Raw genomic sequence first — 15,545 nt, forward strand, 5'->3', positions numbered from 1 at the left:
TTCGCTGGGAGTCTAGTGCCTTCACCATCACAAAATAACGCTGTTTTTCGAAACAAGCCTTACATCAGCTTCTGTAACCCTGACGAGCCGCTTAGAGACGCTAACACTCACGACTAAGATTAAAAGAAATAATAAAAAAAAGATTGGCTCTTTTCCTCCGAAAAGGAACAAATTTATGTATCTATTACATTCTGGTCATACTTATATTTCTTATTTATGTTAGTTATCCGTTTCTGCAAGTAGCAGACAGATTTTCTTCACGCAGTATGTCGTCGGTAACTTTATTTTATACATCGGATATGAACTGAAGTAGATCACTGGTACATAGGCAGCTGTCTCTTGCTTCCACATTTGCCCCAGTATTTATTATTTGAAAGGCGGCTACAGTGAAGTGTCTAACCACTACCTCTCTTATATACGGCTATGTAAGAGACAAAGACATATTTCTGAAGAATCCAAAAAGTTAAACTCTTATATCGAATTTTATAGTTCCAGTTAGACGTACTGTGCCAATCAATATGTGAGTTCGCATTTCAGCTTTCCACCAGTGAGTAATTGCAAGATACACTCTGGACAAAAGTGACGGCTTGACCGCTGCTGGGGTCACTTTTGGTGTCTGAATGTCTGTGAAGGAATGGCAGCCCATTCTTCCGCGAGAGCCGAAACCAGGTCTAATCCCGAAAGTGTTCCAGGTCAGGACTCTGGGCAGAGCAAACCATTTCAGGTTTTTTATTGTCTACAGTCATTGTCTCACAGATGCTTTATCATGACACGGTGCATTGTCATCGCGATACAATAATCGTCTTCGAACTTTTCCCCTACCGTGCGCAATTCAAAATGCTGTAAAAAGTGTTCGTAGCCTTCCGCATTTAGCGTTCTGTTAAGTTGAATAAGGAGATCGTGCCGTAACCACAAAAACAAACCCCACGCAGTAACACCTTTTCAGTACACTGTTGGCGCTACACAGAATGGGACGTACCTCCCTCAAGATATTTGCCGAACGCAAATCCTTTTATTGGAATGTCACGGGGTGTATTATTCCTCATCACTTGCTTTCAGTCCACCACGCTCCAGCGGCTTCGATCTTTACACCAGCTTAGAGCGTCGCTTAACACTGACTGCAGAAGCGGGTGGCCTATGAGGGCAGATCTACCAGTGTACCCCATTCTTCTCAACTTGCTACGCACACTCATTGTGCTAGCTGCACTGCTAGTAACATTTTAGAACTTCCCAGCGATTCCGTCTGCTGATTTCGTGCGAATTTTCTGTTTCAAGTTATATTCCAACAATATATATAATGTGGACAACCCGTGCACCGAAATGTTGCGTCTGAGAAAAAGGTCATTATTCACCTTAATTATGTCGGATCTTTAACTTTAGGATAAGAATGAAACGTCGTTGTGTAACCTTTATTAATAGATACCCATGCGAACAATATGCTAAACGACTAATATTTACACAAATAACAAATGGTATTAAACTGAGTGCTGGAAATGCCCGTTCTATGGATAACGTTTACCAAATTAAATCTACACACTGTAGAACCAAATTCTTTGTGAGGTGACTGCTAAAACTATCACATTGTGACTTATTTTTCGACTTGAGAAAGGCCTGTTATTAAAATGTAATGGAAAACAATGTATCAGTCAGATTTACACTTTTTTGTGACAATTCTGCAGTTTCCAAGAGAAGTTTGCGATGTAATTCCACAAAGATATAACCTGGAGCCTTCATTTTAGGGTAGAATCCTCGTCAGTCGTTAAGCAGCTAAGAGAGAGTGCGTGCTCAGCTATGTTAGTGTGTCACAAAGCGTCATTTTTTGTTGAAGAGAATCTGCTCCACAACAGACCTTAGCAGCACCACGAAATCTAACAGTATTTGCCGTATTTCCAGTTGCCTCGGCGTCTGTATTTTCCCAAACAATCAGTGCGTGTACGTTAATGTTTGCCAGTTGTGTTCTCTGTACCTGGTAGTGCAGAGTCAGGTGTGTGTGTGTGTATGTGTGTGTGTGTGTGTGTGTTTTTCCTAAGGGACCAAACTGTTGAGGACCTCTGGCGGAAGGGACCCGCGCAATCCGTGACATGGTGCCTCTAACCGCGCGGTCACTACGCTCGGCGCTTTTATTGTTTGCTTTGTGGGGCGTTCAACTGCGTGGTTATCAGCGCGCGCTTTTATTGTGTGTGGGACCTACAGCACAGAGTTTGGAGCGTGAATGAATGGGAAACTTTTAGTAGCTGACTACCGCTTTATTGTGAGAAATTATTCCAGGCAGAAATTGTTTTATGGGAAACTAGTCCCCAGCTCTATTGCAAGAACACCATGGAAAGAGGCCGGTTACGTCGAGTGTTTCTTTTGTCGAGAGGCGGCATGTTTGATGAGTGTATGGAGATTCACATGCCAGTAGACGATCGGAGAAATATTGTAAAAGCAAAGAGGTACATAGACGAAGCACTGCAGCCACAAATGCGTCCTTCTAGAGTTTTAGTTGGTCCTGATTTCCTCATAGAATTGCGCTGGTGGAAAATTACTTGCAGATGAAGGCATACACCGCACAGAATGGACATCGTGAAGTATGTTACGAGAGGGCTTGCAACCACGTGTGCCAAAGTAGAGGTGACCGCACCTACGATCAACAATTTTGCTGTAGTAAAAGAGATTTTCCAGTTTTGTTAGGTATTTTTTAGATGTGCCTTCGATTACAAATCTTCGCTGTTTACACACTTTAGACACAGTTATGAGTTAAATATATTATAATTGATCTTTATCTTGTTCTCTAACGATATCCTGCTCCGAAAATACCAGGTGTACCGGTATGAAATGACCATTTTTTGTGAAAATGAAACAATTTTGAATTGAAAAGCAAAAACAATTTATTCAAAGTACTGACCATTGCTTTGGATACATTATGACCACCTTTCTGGCAGTTTGTGGATACCACGCTAATAGAAATGTTCGTCTTTTGAACCAAACCAATCAGACACTCAATTTTCGACTTCTTCGTAGGAATCGAAATGCTCCTTAGCCAATGTGTGCCCCATTGATAAAAACAAATGGTAGTCGGAAAGGGCCAAGTCTGGTGAACACGGTGGGTGGGGTAGCAGCTCCCAGCCAAGTGTTTTCATTGTATCTTCAACCAGTTTTGCTTTGTGTGCAGGTGCAATGTCGTGTAAAAAAAATACTTTGCCACGTCTTCTGGCACATTCTGGTCTTTTTTCGATCAATGAATAGTTCAAATTGGTCATTTGTTGTCTGTATCGATTAGTATTCAGAGTTTCACCGGGTTTTAGAAGCTCATGATACACCAACCTTTCTGATCCCACCAAATACAGAGCATTGTCTTCTTGCCGAATCGATCTGGTTTTGCAGTCGATGTTGATGGTTGTCCCGTTTAGGATTCTTAAAAGAAATCTATTTTTCATCGCCAGTAACAATTCGATACAAAACTGATTTTCTTTCAAGTCTTTGAAGCAAAATTTGACAAATGGTTATCCGGTTTTCCATCTGTCTTGGATTCAATGTATGTGGCATGCATTTTCCACGCTTTTGGATCTTTCCCATAGCTTTCAAACGGTCAGAAATTGTTTCTTGTGCAACATTTAGCATTGCTGCTATTTGCTTCTGACTCGAAGTATCATCTTCATCCAATATTGCTTGCAATTCGGCGTCTTAGAACTTTTTGGCGATCTTCCACGGTCATTTCTTACATCAAAATTATTATTTCTGAACCCTTGAAACAATCTTTTGCATGTTGCTTCTGATAGAGCATGATCACCATATGCCTCGACAAGCATTCGATGCGACTCTACAGCATTTTTTTTCAAATGAAAACCAAGAATTAATGCTTTCCGCAAATCATCACTTTCTGGTACAAAATCCGACATTGTTAACACGATGAAAACATATGATGATGTTTGTTCCATGACTTGATGTACGCTAAATATCTTTAACAGATGTCATACCAACCAAACAAAAAAAAAATTAACGCTCGCTCACAACAAACGTTCCCTATCAACACATTTGTATCTTAACGCTCATTTCATACCGGTACACCTGGTACACTATCTGACAGATTACTTTGGACTCCCCTATGTAATACGGATTTTACCGCCAATTGTCAGGAGAAGTGGACCCACTAGTGTAACAGGATGTGGGGAGGATCGTATTGTCAGTACAGAAGCAGTATTCAAACAATGGGTCGACCAGGAGGCCTCAGTGGCTATGAACAATGAGTAGATATGGAGGAGTCCGTCAGGGAAATTCCAGCCATTCTAAAGTTGCCCAAGTCGATAGTTGGTGATGTGATCGTAAATAGAAAACGTAAAGGTACAACCGCAGCTGATCCAAGACCAGGTGGACTTCATGTACTGATGAACAGGAGCTGTTGAAAATTGCGGAGGAGGTAAGAAATCGAATGAAATTAGCGGATGGAATCACCTGGGAATTTCAAAATGGTACCAACAGGTACAGTGGTCGAGATGCTACACGTGAGCCACACATTTGGGTGGTCAAAGCTAAGCGGCGCTTGTGGCGGTACAAAGAGCGACGCCATCGGACGGTGGTGGAATGGAAACGGGTGATTTGAAGTGATGAGTCACGCTATACCCTGTGGCAATCCGATGGAAGTATTTGGGTTTGGCTAATGCGTGGGGAACGTTACCTGTCATTGTATGTAGTGCCGACAGTGAACTACAGAGATTGTGATGCTCGGTATGAGAGGTGATTTCGTTGTATGTTAGCGGCAAGAAACACTCAATGCATTCTCTGCGCTATAACAATGGAGATACTATTGAAGACAATGCTGCCAAAGCAGAGTCACTAAACATAGCCTTCCGAAATGCCTTCACAAAAGAAGACGAAGTAAATAATTCAGAATTCGAATCGAGAACTGTTGCCAACATGAGTAACGTAGAAGTAAATATCCTCGGAGTAGTGAAGCAACTTAAATCAATAAAAAAGAGTCCTCTGGTCCAGACTGTATACCAATTAGGTTCCTTTCGGAGTATGCTAATGTGTTACCTCCATACTTAACAATCATATACAACCGTTCGCTCGACGAAAGATCCGTACCCGAAGACTGGAAAGTTGCACAGGTCACACCAATATTCAAGAAAGGTAGTAGGAGTAATCCACTAAATTACAGGCCCATGTCGTTAACGTCGATATGCAGCAGGATTTTAGAACATATATTGTGTTCTAAGATTATGAATTACCTCGAAGGAAACGGTCTGTTGACACACAGTCAACATGGGTTTAGAAAACATCATTCCTGTGAGACAACTAGCTCTTTATTCACAAGAAGGGCTTAGTGCTGTTGACAAGGGATTTCAGATCGATTCCGTATTCCTGGATTTCCGGAAGACTTTCGACACTGTACCACACAAGCGGCTAGTAGTGAAATTGCGTGCTTATGGAATATCGTCTCAGTTATGTGACTGGATTTGCGATTTCCTGTCAGAGGGGTTACAGTTCGTAGTAATTGACGGAAAGTCAGCGAGTAAAACAGAAGTGGTTTCTGGCGTTCCCCACGGTAGTGTTATAGGCCCTTTTCTGTTCCTTATCCATATAAACGGTTTGGGAGACAATCTGAGCAGCCGTCTTCGGTTGTTTGCAGATGACACTGTCGTTTACCGACTAATAAAGTCATCAGAAGATCAAAACAAATTACAAAACGATTGAGAAAAAATATGTAAATCGTGCGAAAAGTGGCAGTTGACCCTAAATAACGAAAAGTGTGAGGTAATCCATATTAATGCTCAAAGGAACGGTTACACGATGAATCAGTCTAATCTAAAAGCCGTAAATTCAACTAAATACCTAGGTATTGCAATTACGAACAACTTAAATTGGAAGGAACTCATAGAAAATGTTGGGGTAAAGGCTAACCAAAGGCTGCGTTTTATTGGCAGGACACTTAGAAAATGTAACAGACCTACTAAGGAGACACTACGCTTGTCCGTCCTCTTTCAGAGTACTGCTGCGCGGTGTGGGATCCTTGCCAGATAGGACTGACAGAGTATATCGAAAAAGTTCAAAGAAAAGCAGCACGTTTTGTATTATCGTGAAATATGGGAGAGAGTGTCACAGAAATGATACAGGGTTTGGGCTGGAAATCATTTTTAAAAAAGGCGTTTTTCGTTGCGATGGATTGTTCTCACGAAATTCCAATCACCAAATTTCTCCTCCGAATGCGAAAACATTTTGTTGACACCGACCTACATAGGGAGGAACGATCACCACGATAAAATAAGGGAAATCAGAATTCGTACGGAAAGATATAGGTGTTCATTCTTTCCGCGCGCTATACCAGATTGGAATAATAGAAAATTGTGAAGATGGTTCGATGAACCCTCTGCCAGGCACTTAAATGTGATTTGCAGAGTATCCATGTAGATGTAGATGTTAAGGTGTGATGCTCTTATTACGCATAAGAAAACGCTAAATTTTGTCGCATTGTGTACTATGTACAGTACAGGAATAGTTCATAGGCGATGACTGACTGTATTAGCATGACGTGCACCTCGGCATAAAGCAGCTATCTGTGACGCAATGGACTGTGAACAGTAACATTCTTGAAATGGACTAGCCTGCGCCGTGTACCCCCCTGAACTCAATGGAACACCTGTGGAATGAATTAGAACGTCGACTTCGCTCCAGGCTCCGGTGTACATCTCTACCTTCTCTGGTTTCGCGTCTTGAGGAAGCCTTAACGCTTGCGACTCCTATCAACTCTAACGCTTAGATGATGTGGGACTCATCACGTCCATCTTTACTACTGAGATGATGGGAATACGTAACGCGTGCTAAGTTTAGCTGTGAGCCATAACGACTGTTGGGTTGGGGTGGTTGGGAGATATAACTGGCCGCGGGCACATGTGGCGAACAGAACAGGGCCTGCCATGTTTATGGGTCACTGGGCTGCTCTTATTGCGCACTTCAGCCCAACTGCTGCCCTGTTTTCCACCTAAAAGCTGTTTATGGTTCAGTTTTCACGTCACAACATTTCCGAGTACTCAATGTATTGTTAATCAAAACGTTACTTTTGTATACACAAATGCGTGATACAGCATCTGTGTTTAGAAAGCAGTCTTATTTTATCATTCACTCCACTCTTGTAAAGTCATCAGTAGAGTAAAGTAACTACATACTAAGCCTCCACGTGTGGTCGAGCGTTTCTAGGCGCTTCAATCTGGAACCGCGCAACCGCTATTGTCGCAGGTGTGTAATGTCCTTAGGTTAGTCAGGTTTAAGTAGTTCAAAGTTCTAGGGGACTGGTGACCTCAGATGTTAAGTCCCATATTGCTCAGAGCCATTTGAACCATTTGAACTACATACTAAGAACAAAATTGCAAATTTCGACGGTATCTTTCACTGCATTCGTCAGGAAACCAATGGCTATCGCAAAGTTGAGAGATATCCACAGCTGCTAATAACGTATTGGTGCCCTTTGCGGAGCGCAGTATTATGGTTCCCAATACGTCGTAGAAGATGGCCCATACTTCTCAGTAGTCTCTTAGTGTGAATGAGCTACAGGCCGCATGGAACATGTTGTCCGCGCCATATCGCAAGCGTTTCGCCTAACACTGCAGTAGGTCACGTGAAAGAACCTGAAAAGAGGCAGTGGCCCAAGACACCCTTGCGAATAAAGTTCTTGTTTATGCAGATACAAATCACTAACATCCAATCGTCAGTTATAAATCATCAAGGATCTCACGTAATTCACAATGTACGTTGAACAACTTTATATATCGTGAAATCTAACTCCTGTGACATAATTTCGGTGGTTGTTCAGGATATTTTTCTGAGTATTTTTGCAAAGGCACCCGTATTTTCCAGTAGTTCGGAAGAGATTGTGTAATTACGTTGTATTCGACAACAACAAATGCAGAGTAATGCAAAAACACTCACACGCCTAAGTACTATGATGTCGCTGCGTTACCGCCAAGTATACAGTCATTGTCCTGCCCCTTCTATTGCATTCAATGAAACCATTAGACGAGACACATGCTGGCCAACACTTCGTTAGTTTATCTATCCATTCCACTGTCTATCGCTGTTAACGTATAACTGAGACCTAAGACTGCCGTAAAATAAAAGAAAAAGAAAGAGAGAGAGAGAGAGAGAGAGAGAGAGAGAGAGAGAGAGAGAGAGAGAGAGAGAAACAATATTGAATAGGAGTTTGTGGCCGAGAAGTAAATTGGACATTACTGTTGTGAACAGCAAATATTTCGAATGAATGGAATCGCATACCGCCGTCGTCTGCACTGGTATGCAGGTATTTTCAGTGTAATACAGATGCAAAAGCAAATCGAACAATAAACAATAAAATGAAATTTCAGTTTAGCAAGTCACCGGAGACCAAATGTCCCTTATACCAAAATATTCAGAAAACATCCCTGAACTACCTGCTCAGTGTTGTAGGTGGACTTCGGAATCTCTCTATACGGAGCAATACTTCCCAATCAGGGGTAATTACTCCTTGAGGGGTAAAATGAAAGTTTCTGATGGATAAAAACGTAAAGGTTCGATTGTGCTTCGATCATGAAACTAAACTCTTTTTAAATGATCATTACTATTATCGCGACTTCATAAGATTGTGATATTGATTATATAAATTACCAATAACTATATTTTTCTTGAAATACTAGCATTAACGCGTAGCACAATATGGGGGAGGCTACAGCTTCTGAAACGAATGTATTGACATCATCTCCCTCACGTAGTTTACTCACTACACACATACTATGTACTTTGCAGCATGCATGTATGTCAGTAAAATTGAGACATATACGTCACATATGTTCGAATATCTGATAAAAATGCCTTCTCTAAGTTGTAGTTAATTCCTGCAATAGATTAGAAATTTGCTGCATTATTTACTTTGGTAAACGAACAGCACACTACAACAGTAACTGTGTAATGGCTCCCAAAACTGCTGCAAGTTCTACGTAATGTCGTCATCGTCATCCATTATTATTATTATTATTATTATTATTATTATTATTATTATTATTATTATTATTATTACTAGCAGTGGTTAGACAGACCATTGGCAGTGTAAAGTCTTTCAGTTTCTGCTATTACAGAAGTAAGGAGTCCAACATTCAAGTGATTTACAAACGGTAAATGTAGCGCACACATTTTAACTTTATCGATTTTAAGTGGGGATGCAGGGTATGGGAGAAGGAAGTGCCAGTAGAGAGAGAAGTGGTGAAAAGGAATCATGTTTTATAGCAAGTGTCTATCCTAAATGTGTATAGCAAGCTTTCTTTTCTAAGAGGTGTTTTAAGTAGCACTCGAGATACGCTGGCAATTGCTTCGTAATCCTATAAAAACAAATTGTAAGAAATAAGCAGTGCCAACTGTCTCATTGACTCATTAGTTCGCCATTTGATAAAACACCTACAAAAACTGAGTATCATTTGTTATTTTTAAAAATGAATGTTCTAAAACATTCTCTCTCATTGTGAAATTTAGATAGATGGTAACACTGATGGTGGGAGGAGTGGTGGGGAGGGGGGGGGGGGAGGTTAGTAACTAGTATTTGATTACTCTCAGGAATAATTGTTTCAGAGAAGGTAGCGAATCACTAATATGAGCTATACGGTCATCAACGTGCAGACGTGGGTGCCTTATACTGACAGGTTAAAAAGGTTCATGCTCCTCAGTGTATACTGCGTGGATGAGATCCCTGATGCTGTAGCGACGTGTGAAATTTGGGGACGGTGTAGTCGTTTCTACACCATTTACGTATGTGGATTCCCATCGTGGCAGCCAGTTGCTTTTCTGATGAAGACAAAGATATAGTTTGAAACGTGCAATGATACACAATACTGATGCCGACATTTCCACATAGATATTTTTTTCTACAACAAATTGGCCACGAACGAGTTCCTGGTCGTAGGCACAAAAGAGCTAACCGTAGGGATTTCTTAAATACAAATATACTTATGAGGAAGTTTGACTATGATCAGGCCTGTTGGCCTAATTGCTTTTCTCTGATGTGACGCATGGCGCACAGACGGGTCTTAATCAGCGTTCTGCCCTGGCGGCTAGAGCTTCAACCATTGTGCTGTATAGCCAGATACGATTTCACCCACGTAAATGTGGAAATCGCCCAGAACTCTTGCGCAACAGCAGCATCTTTTCTGCTAAGCCACAGGTCTAAGGCCACCCACGACATACTTCCTTGAAAGCAGGAAATGTTAACAGCTTATTGCGCGCAGTCAAATGTTCAGAATCGCCGCACATGCCCCGTTAGTCAACAAGGAAGTAGTTGAAGTTACGGTAACTGGAAGTGAGTCGCAAAGATGTGTAGAGATGCTGATTCAAGTAGCTTTATTTCAGGATAGCGTTGTAAATCAGAATCAACAAAACATCGAAAAGGATTAAGACAACTGATACGTGGCAGAGAATTAATCACTGAGAACTCTCTGAAAAGGAAATTACGCTCTTGAAATAAACACCTACACGCTGCACAGTCAATACATTCATTCGTTTGGCTTGTGTTGTAGCCGGACCTACCTAGATTTGTGTCAGACGATCTCCAGTTCTTTTTCGGTTTTGGACCTCTCAACAATAAAGAAACGTGCCCAAGGTTTAGTGATAAAAACGCAAAGCTTTATAGAAGGCGAAGAATGTTTCCAGAAGTTTCACACACTACATCATCCACACATTTCTTTTGTGGGGCTGGATGCACGAAGCACTTTGCCTGTTTGCTTAACATGGCAATACAACATTTTGACAACGAGTCACCATCGTCAATGCCAGAACATGCCATTTAATAAAAGAGAAGGTTTTGGTTACTCTTGGGACATTTTGGTGTGGTAATTACTAAGTGAATTCTGTTTGGGCCAGTGTTGATCAGTCTTCTGATTGGTCCAATGCGGCCCTCCATGAATTCCTGTCCTGTGCCAGAGTAGCACTGGCACCCTACATCTTCAATTATTTGTTGGATGCATTCCAATTTCTGTCATACCGTACAGTTTTTTCCCTCCACAGCTCCATGGAAGTTACTCCCTAACGTCTTAAAAACGTATTATTATGTCCCTTTTTATTGTCAATGTTTTCCACATTTTTTTTCTCCTCCGATTCTGTGAAGAGCCTCCCTATTTCTGATCTTATCAGTCCCCCTACTTTTCACGATCCTTCGGTAGCGATACATCTCAAAGCTTCAATTCTCTTATTTTATAGTTTTACTGTAGTCAGTGGTTCACTACAATGCAGCACTGTGCTCCAGTAAGCTTACGTTTGTTGTTAGTTGATTTATTTTGGCAGGAATGCCCTCTTTGCCTTTGCTAGTCTGCTTTATATGACCTCCTGCTTCGTCGGCCAAGCATTGTTTTGCTTCCGAGGTAGCAGAATTCCTTAAGTCATCTACTTCGTGGTCATCAATGTTAAGCCAACAGATTTTTTTTCTGTAACTCTTCATTCCTTTCGTCTTTCTCTGGTTTACACTCATTTCATATTCTGTGCTCATTAGATTGTTTATTCTATGCAACAGTTCCTGTAATTCCTCGCTTTTAGTGAGGGCAGGAATGTCGTCAACGAATCTTGTCATTGATTTCCTATCACAACGGCCGGCCGGTTCTAGGCGCTACAGTCTAGAACCACACGAACGCTACGGTCGCAGGCTCGAATCCTGCCTCGGGCATGGATGAGTGTGATGTCCTTAGGTTAGTTAGGTTTAAGTAGTTCTATGTTCTAGGGGACTGATGACCTCATAAGTCCCATAGTGCTCAGAGCCATTTGAGCCTATCACAACGAATTCTTATCCCACTTCTGAAACCGTCCTTTATGTCCGTCATTACGTCTTCGGTGAACAGATTTAACAGTAGGGGTGAAAGGCAGCATCCGTGTCTTACACCCATTTTGAACAGAGCACTTCGTTCTTTGTCTTCCGGACTTACCGTTACCTCTTTGTTCTTTTTCATATTGTATATTATCCGTCTTTCTCAAGAGCTTACTCCGATTTTTCTCAGAATTTATAACATCTTGCAACGTTTTACGTTGCCGAAAATTTTTTCTACTTCGACAAATCCTATGAATGTGCCACGATTTTTCTTCAGTCTTGTTGCCACATCAAGTGCAATGTCAGAACTGTCTCCCTGGTGCTTTTCCCTTTTCGAAAGTCAAATTGATCATCAGGTAACATATTCTCACTTTTCTTTACCATTCTTCCTTTTATTATTCTTGTCATCAGCTAGAATGCATGAGCCGTTACGCTGACTGTGCGATAGTTCTCGTACGTATCTACCTTGCTATCTTTCAAATTTTGTGGATCATTTTTCCCGAAAGTCTGATACTATATCCTCCAGTCTCATAGAGTCTACCTATCACCACGAATAGTAATTTATTGGCACTTCCCCGAATGAGTTCAAAATGGTTCAAGTGGCTCTGAGCACTATGGGACTTAACATCTATGGTCATCAGTCCACTAGAACTTAGAACTACTTAAACCTAACTAACCTAAGGACATCACACAACACCCAGTCATCGTGAGGCAGAGAAAATCCCTGACCCCGCCGGAAATCGAACCCGGGAACCCGGGCGCGGGAAGCGAGAACGCTACCGCACGACCACGAGCTGCGGACTGAGTTCAAAAATTTGGGAGAAATGTTACCTATACATTTTCCTTTATTTCATCGAAAGTCTTCCGTAACTGTGTAAAATTTTGACTCTAATACGGGATCTCCTATGTCTTTCATATCAATTCCCATTTCTTCTTCTACCACGTCATCATGCAGTTGCTTCCCTCGTAGAGGCCTTCAATATACTTTTTCCAGCAATCTGTTCTCTCCTCTGCGTTTAACAGTGGAATTCCCATTGCACTCTTAATGCTGCCACCATTGCTTTTATTTCATCGAGTGCTGTATTGACATTTCTACAGTATATGCTAACTCATCCCTTCCGATTAGCGTTTCTTTTTCGATTTTTTTGCATTTTCCTCCAGGCATTTCGTTTTGACTTCTCTTGACTTCCTATTTATTTCATTCCTAAGCGACTTACATTGTTGTATTCCTGTCTTTTCCTAATATTACAATATTTTCTTTTTCGTCGATCAGTTGAAGTTTTCTTCTATCACCCCAGGTTTATTTGAAATTATCTTCATTCTACTTATGTATGTCTGTCGAGCTTCTGTGGTTGCTCTTCTTAGAAATGCCTGTTCCTTTACAGCCCAACTGACTGCTGTGATGTTCATTATCGCAGTATCTACAGCCTCTGACAACTTCCAATGTATATCATAATTCGCCAGTAGTTATCTTCCCACTAGCAACTATTTATTTACAACTCGTGCAAAGTAGATACGTGTTTCAAAGTTTTACTAACCTTTGAAAGTAGTCCCCAGCATTGTGTATAACCCGTTGCCAGCGATGTGGAAGTCGTAGGATGCTCTTAGCAGGACAGTTGTGTTTACAGTTCGAGCGGCGCGGGCTACTGCCCGACGAATTTGTAGCAGTTCTCCAACGAATGCCGGGAAGTGTTCCATTCAGTTTAGAAGTTTCGTTCAACTCACGAGGGCTTAAGTCAGGGAAGTGCAGTAGGTGGTGTAGCACTTAGCAGCCCCTCAGGCAAACAAATCAGTAACAGCTTGCACTATGCATGCTTTAGCTGCAAAATGATGGTCAGGTCCTGCAGAAAGGGTCATCACTTCTGTCTCTATGCTGTTCAGTTTTGGAACACAATCTACGATCAGTTTAGAGACAGAAGTGATGACACTTACTGCAGGACCTGACCATCATTTTGCAGGACAATGCTCAAGCACGTACAGTGCAAGCTGTTACCGATTTGTTTGACTGATGGGGCTGGTAAGTGCTATACCACCTACTGCACTCCCCCGACCTAAGCCCTTGTGAGTTCAACTTCATTTCTAAACTTAAGGTAACACTTCACGGCATTCGCTTCAGAACTGCTACAAATTCGTCGGGCAATAGACTGCAACGCTCGAACTGACACCAGAACTGGTACTACCAGGAGTATCCTACGACTTCCACATCGCTGGAACCGGATTATACACAATGGTGGTGACTACTTTGAAGGACAGTAAAACTTTGAAACACCTATCTAATTTGTACGAGCTGTAAATAAATAGTTGCCACTATTAAAGTTCCAACCCTTGTATTTCTTCGCAACCTGTTTCGATCACTGATAATCTTCACAGCGGAAAAATATTGTGACAACCTCACATGTCATACATGATGTTTAACCAGAAAAGATGCCATAGCTGACTTGCAAACATCAGAAAAAGATAATTCACGCCATAATACCGGCTTAAGCAAACAAATGGCTCAGAGCACTATGGGACTTAACATCTGAGGTCATCAGTCCCCTAGATCTTAGAACTACTCAAACCTAACTAACCTAAGGACATCACACACATCCATGCTCGAGGCAGGATTCGAACCTGCGACCGTAGCGGTCGCGCGGTTCCTGACTTAATCAAACATAAAAAATTGCGTGGATAATGGTGCTCTGTACTTATTGCTGTCAAATGGTTTCGTTTTTCTATGTTTTGTGTTTGCTTTAGCCGGTATTATGGCATGGAGTACCGTTTTCTGGTGTTTGTAAGCCAGGTATGGCATCTCTTCTGGCTAAACAGCATGTATGACGTGTGAAGTTGTCACAAAGCTTTTCTACAGTGAGGACGACCAATGATCGAAACCGGTTGTGAATAAATGTACTGTAAGACAGCACAGTGTTTATCTTGCATTTCTCAGACTATATTGATGCTGTTGACAGTCGCCTGAAAAAAAATTTCAAATTGCATGCCCAACCTTAGGGTGAACTAAGATGATCACGTGGCAAAATATAATCGCGTTCCAGTTTAAGTACCACGCCTTTTTACCTATAGCAACAAATAGGAAAGTGGTTGTGGAATACGTCTTCACGAGCAGACGCAACCGCTCTCTATTTAAGTCATTAAATTTAGTGGAGGAAAGAGCGGCCTTGGATAAGGAGACTGTGATGGAATGTGTTTTGTATGTGTAATCATAAATTTTTGCTGGCGAAAGTGAAATCTGAATTCGTTTCCGGTGCTTTTCCGGTCGCAATCGTTGGTTCTGGACAAATTTTCGACAAAACGATCGATCTCGGTAAAAAAAGCGCAAAAATTTCATACCAAAAAAAGTGCGAGAAGATGATAATGTAACCCGTCCGGATAGCCGTGCGTGTTGATGCGCCGGTAATGGGACGGGGAGGTGTGCCGGCCCACGATGAACAACGAACATCGGCGTGCCGGCCAACCTGGATGAGGGTTCTATGCGGTTCCCCACATCCCACTAGGTGATTACATCGCTGATACTCAGTTCTACGATTCACAAACATTTGCAGAACTTTCACCCATTTTTACAGGAATAACACCGTACATAGACACACGCCTGGAAATTGAAATAAGAACACCGTGAATTCATTGTCCCAGGAAGGGGAAACTTTATTGACACATTCCTGGGGTCAGATACATCACATGATCACACTGACAGAACCACAGGCACATAGACACAGGCATGCACAATGTCGCCACTAGTACAGTGTATATCCACCTTTCGCAG

The 15,545-nt window shown here is 41.7% G+C and overlaps 1 protein-coding gene across 4 annotated transcripts in view; it reads right to left on the reverse strand.

The window, feature by feature from the left end:
* The window catches only part of LOC126297535 (excitatory amino acid transporter 1), a 661,389-nt gene that overhangs the window by 177,650 nt on the left and 468,194 nt on the right, over positions 1–15,545 (reverse strand). The gene's annotated exons all lie outside the window — the stretch shown is intronic.

The sequence above is a fragment of the Schistocerca gregaria genome, chromosome X (assembly GCF_023897955.1).
Source record: "Schistocerca gregaria isolate iqSchGreg1 chromosome X, iqSchGreg1.2, whole genome shotgun sequence".
NCBI lineage: Eukaryota > Metazoa > Arthropoda > Insecta > Orthoptera > Acrididae > Schistocerca > Schistocerca gregaria.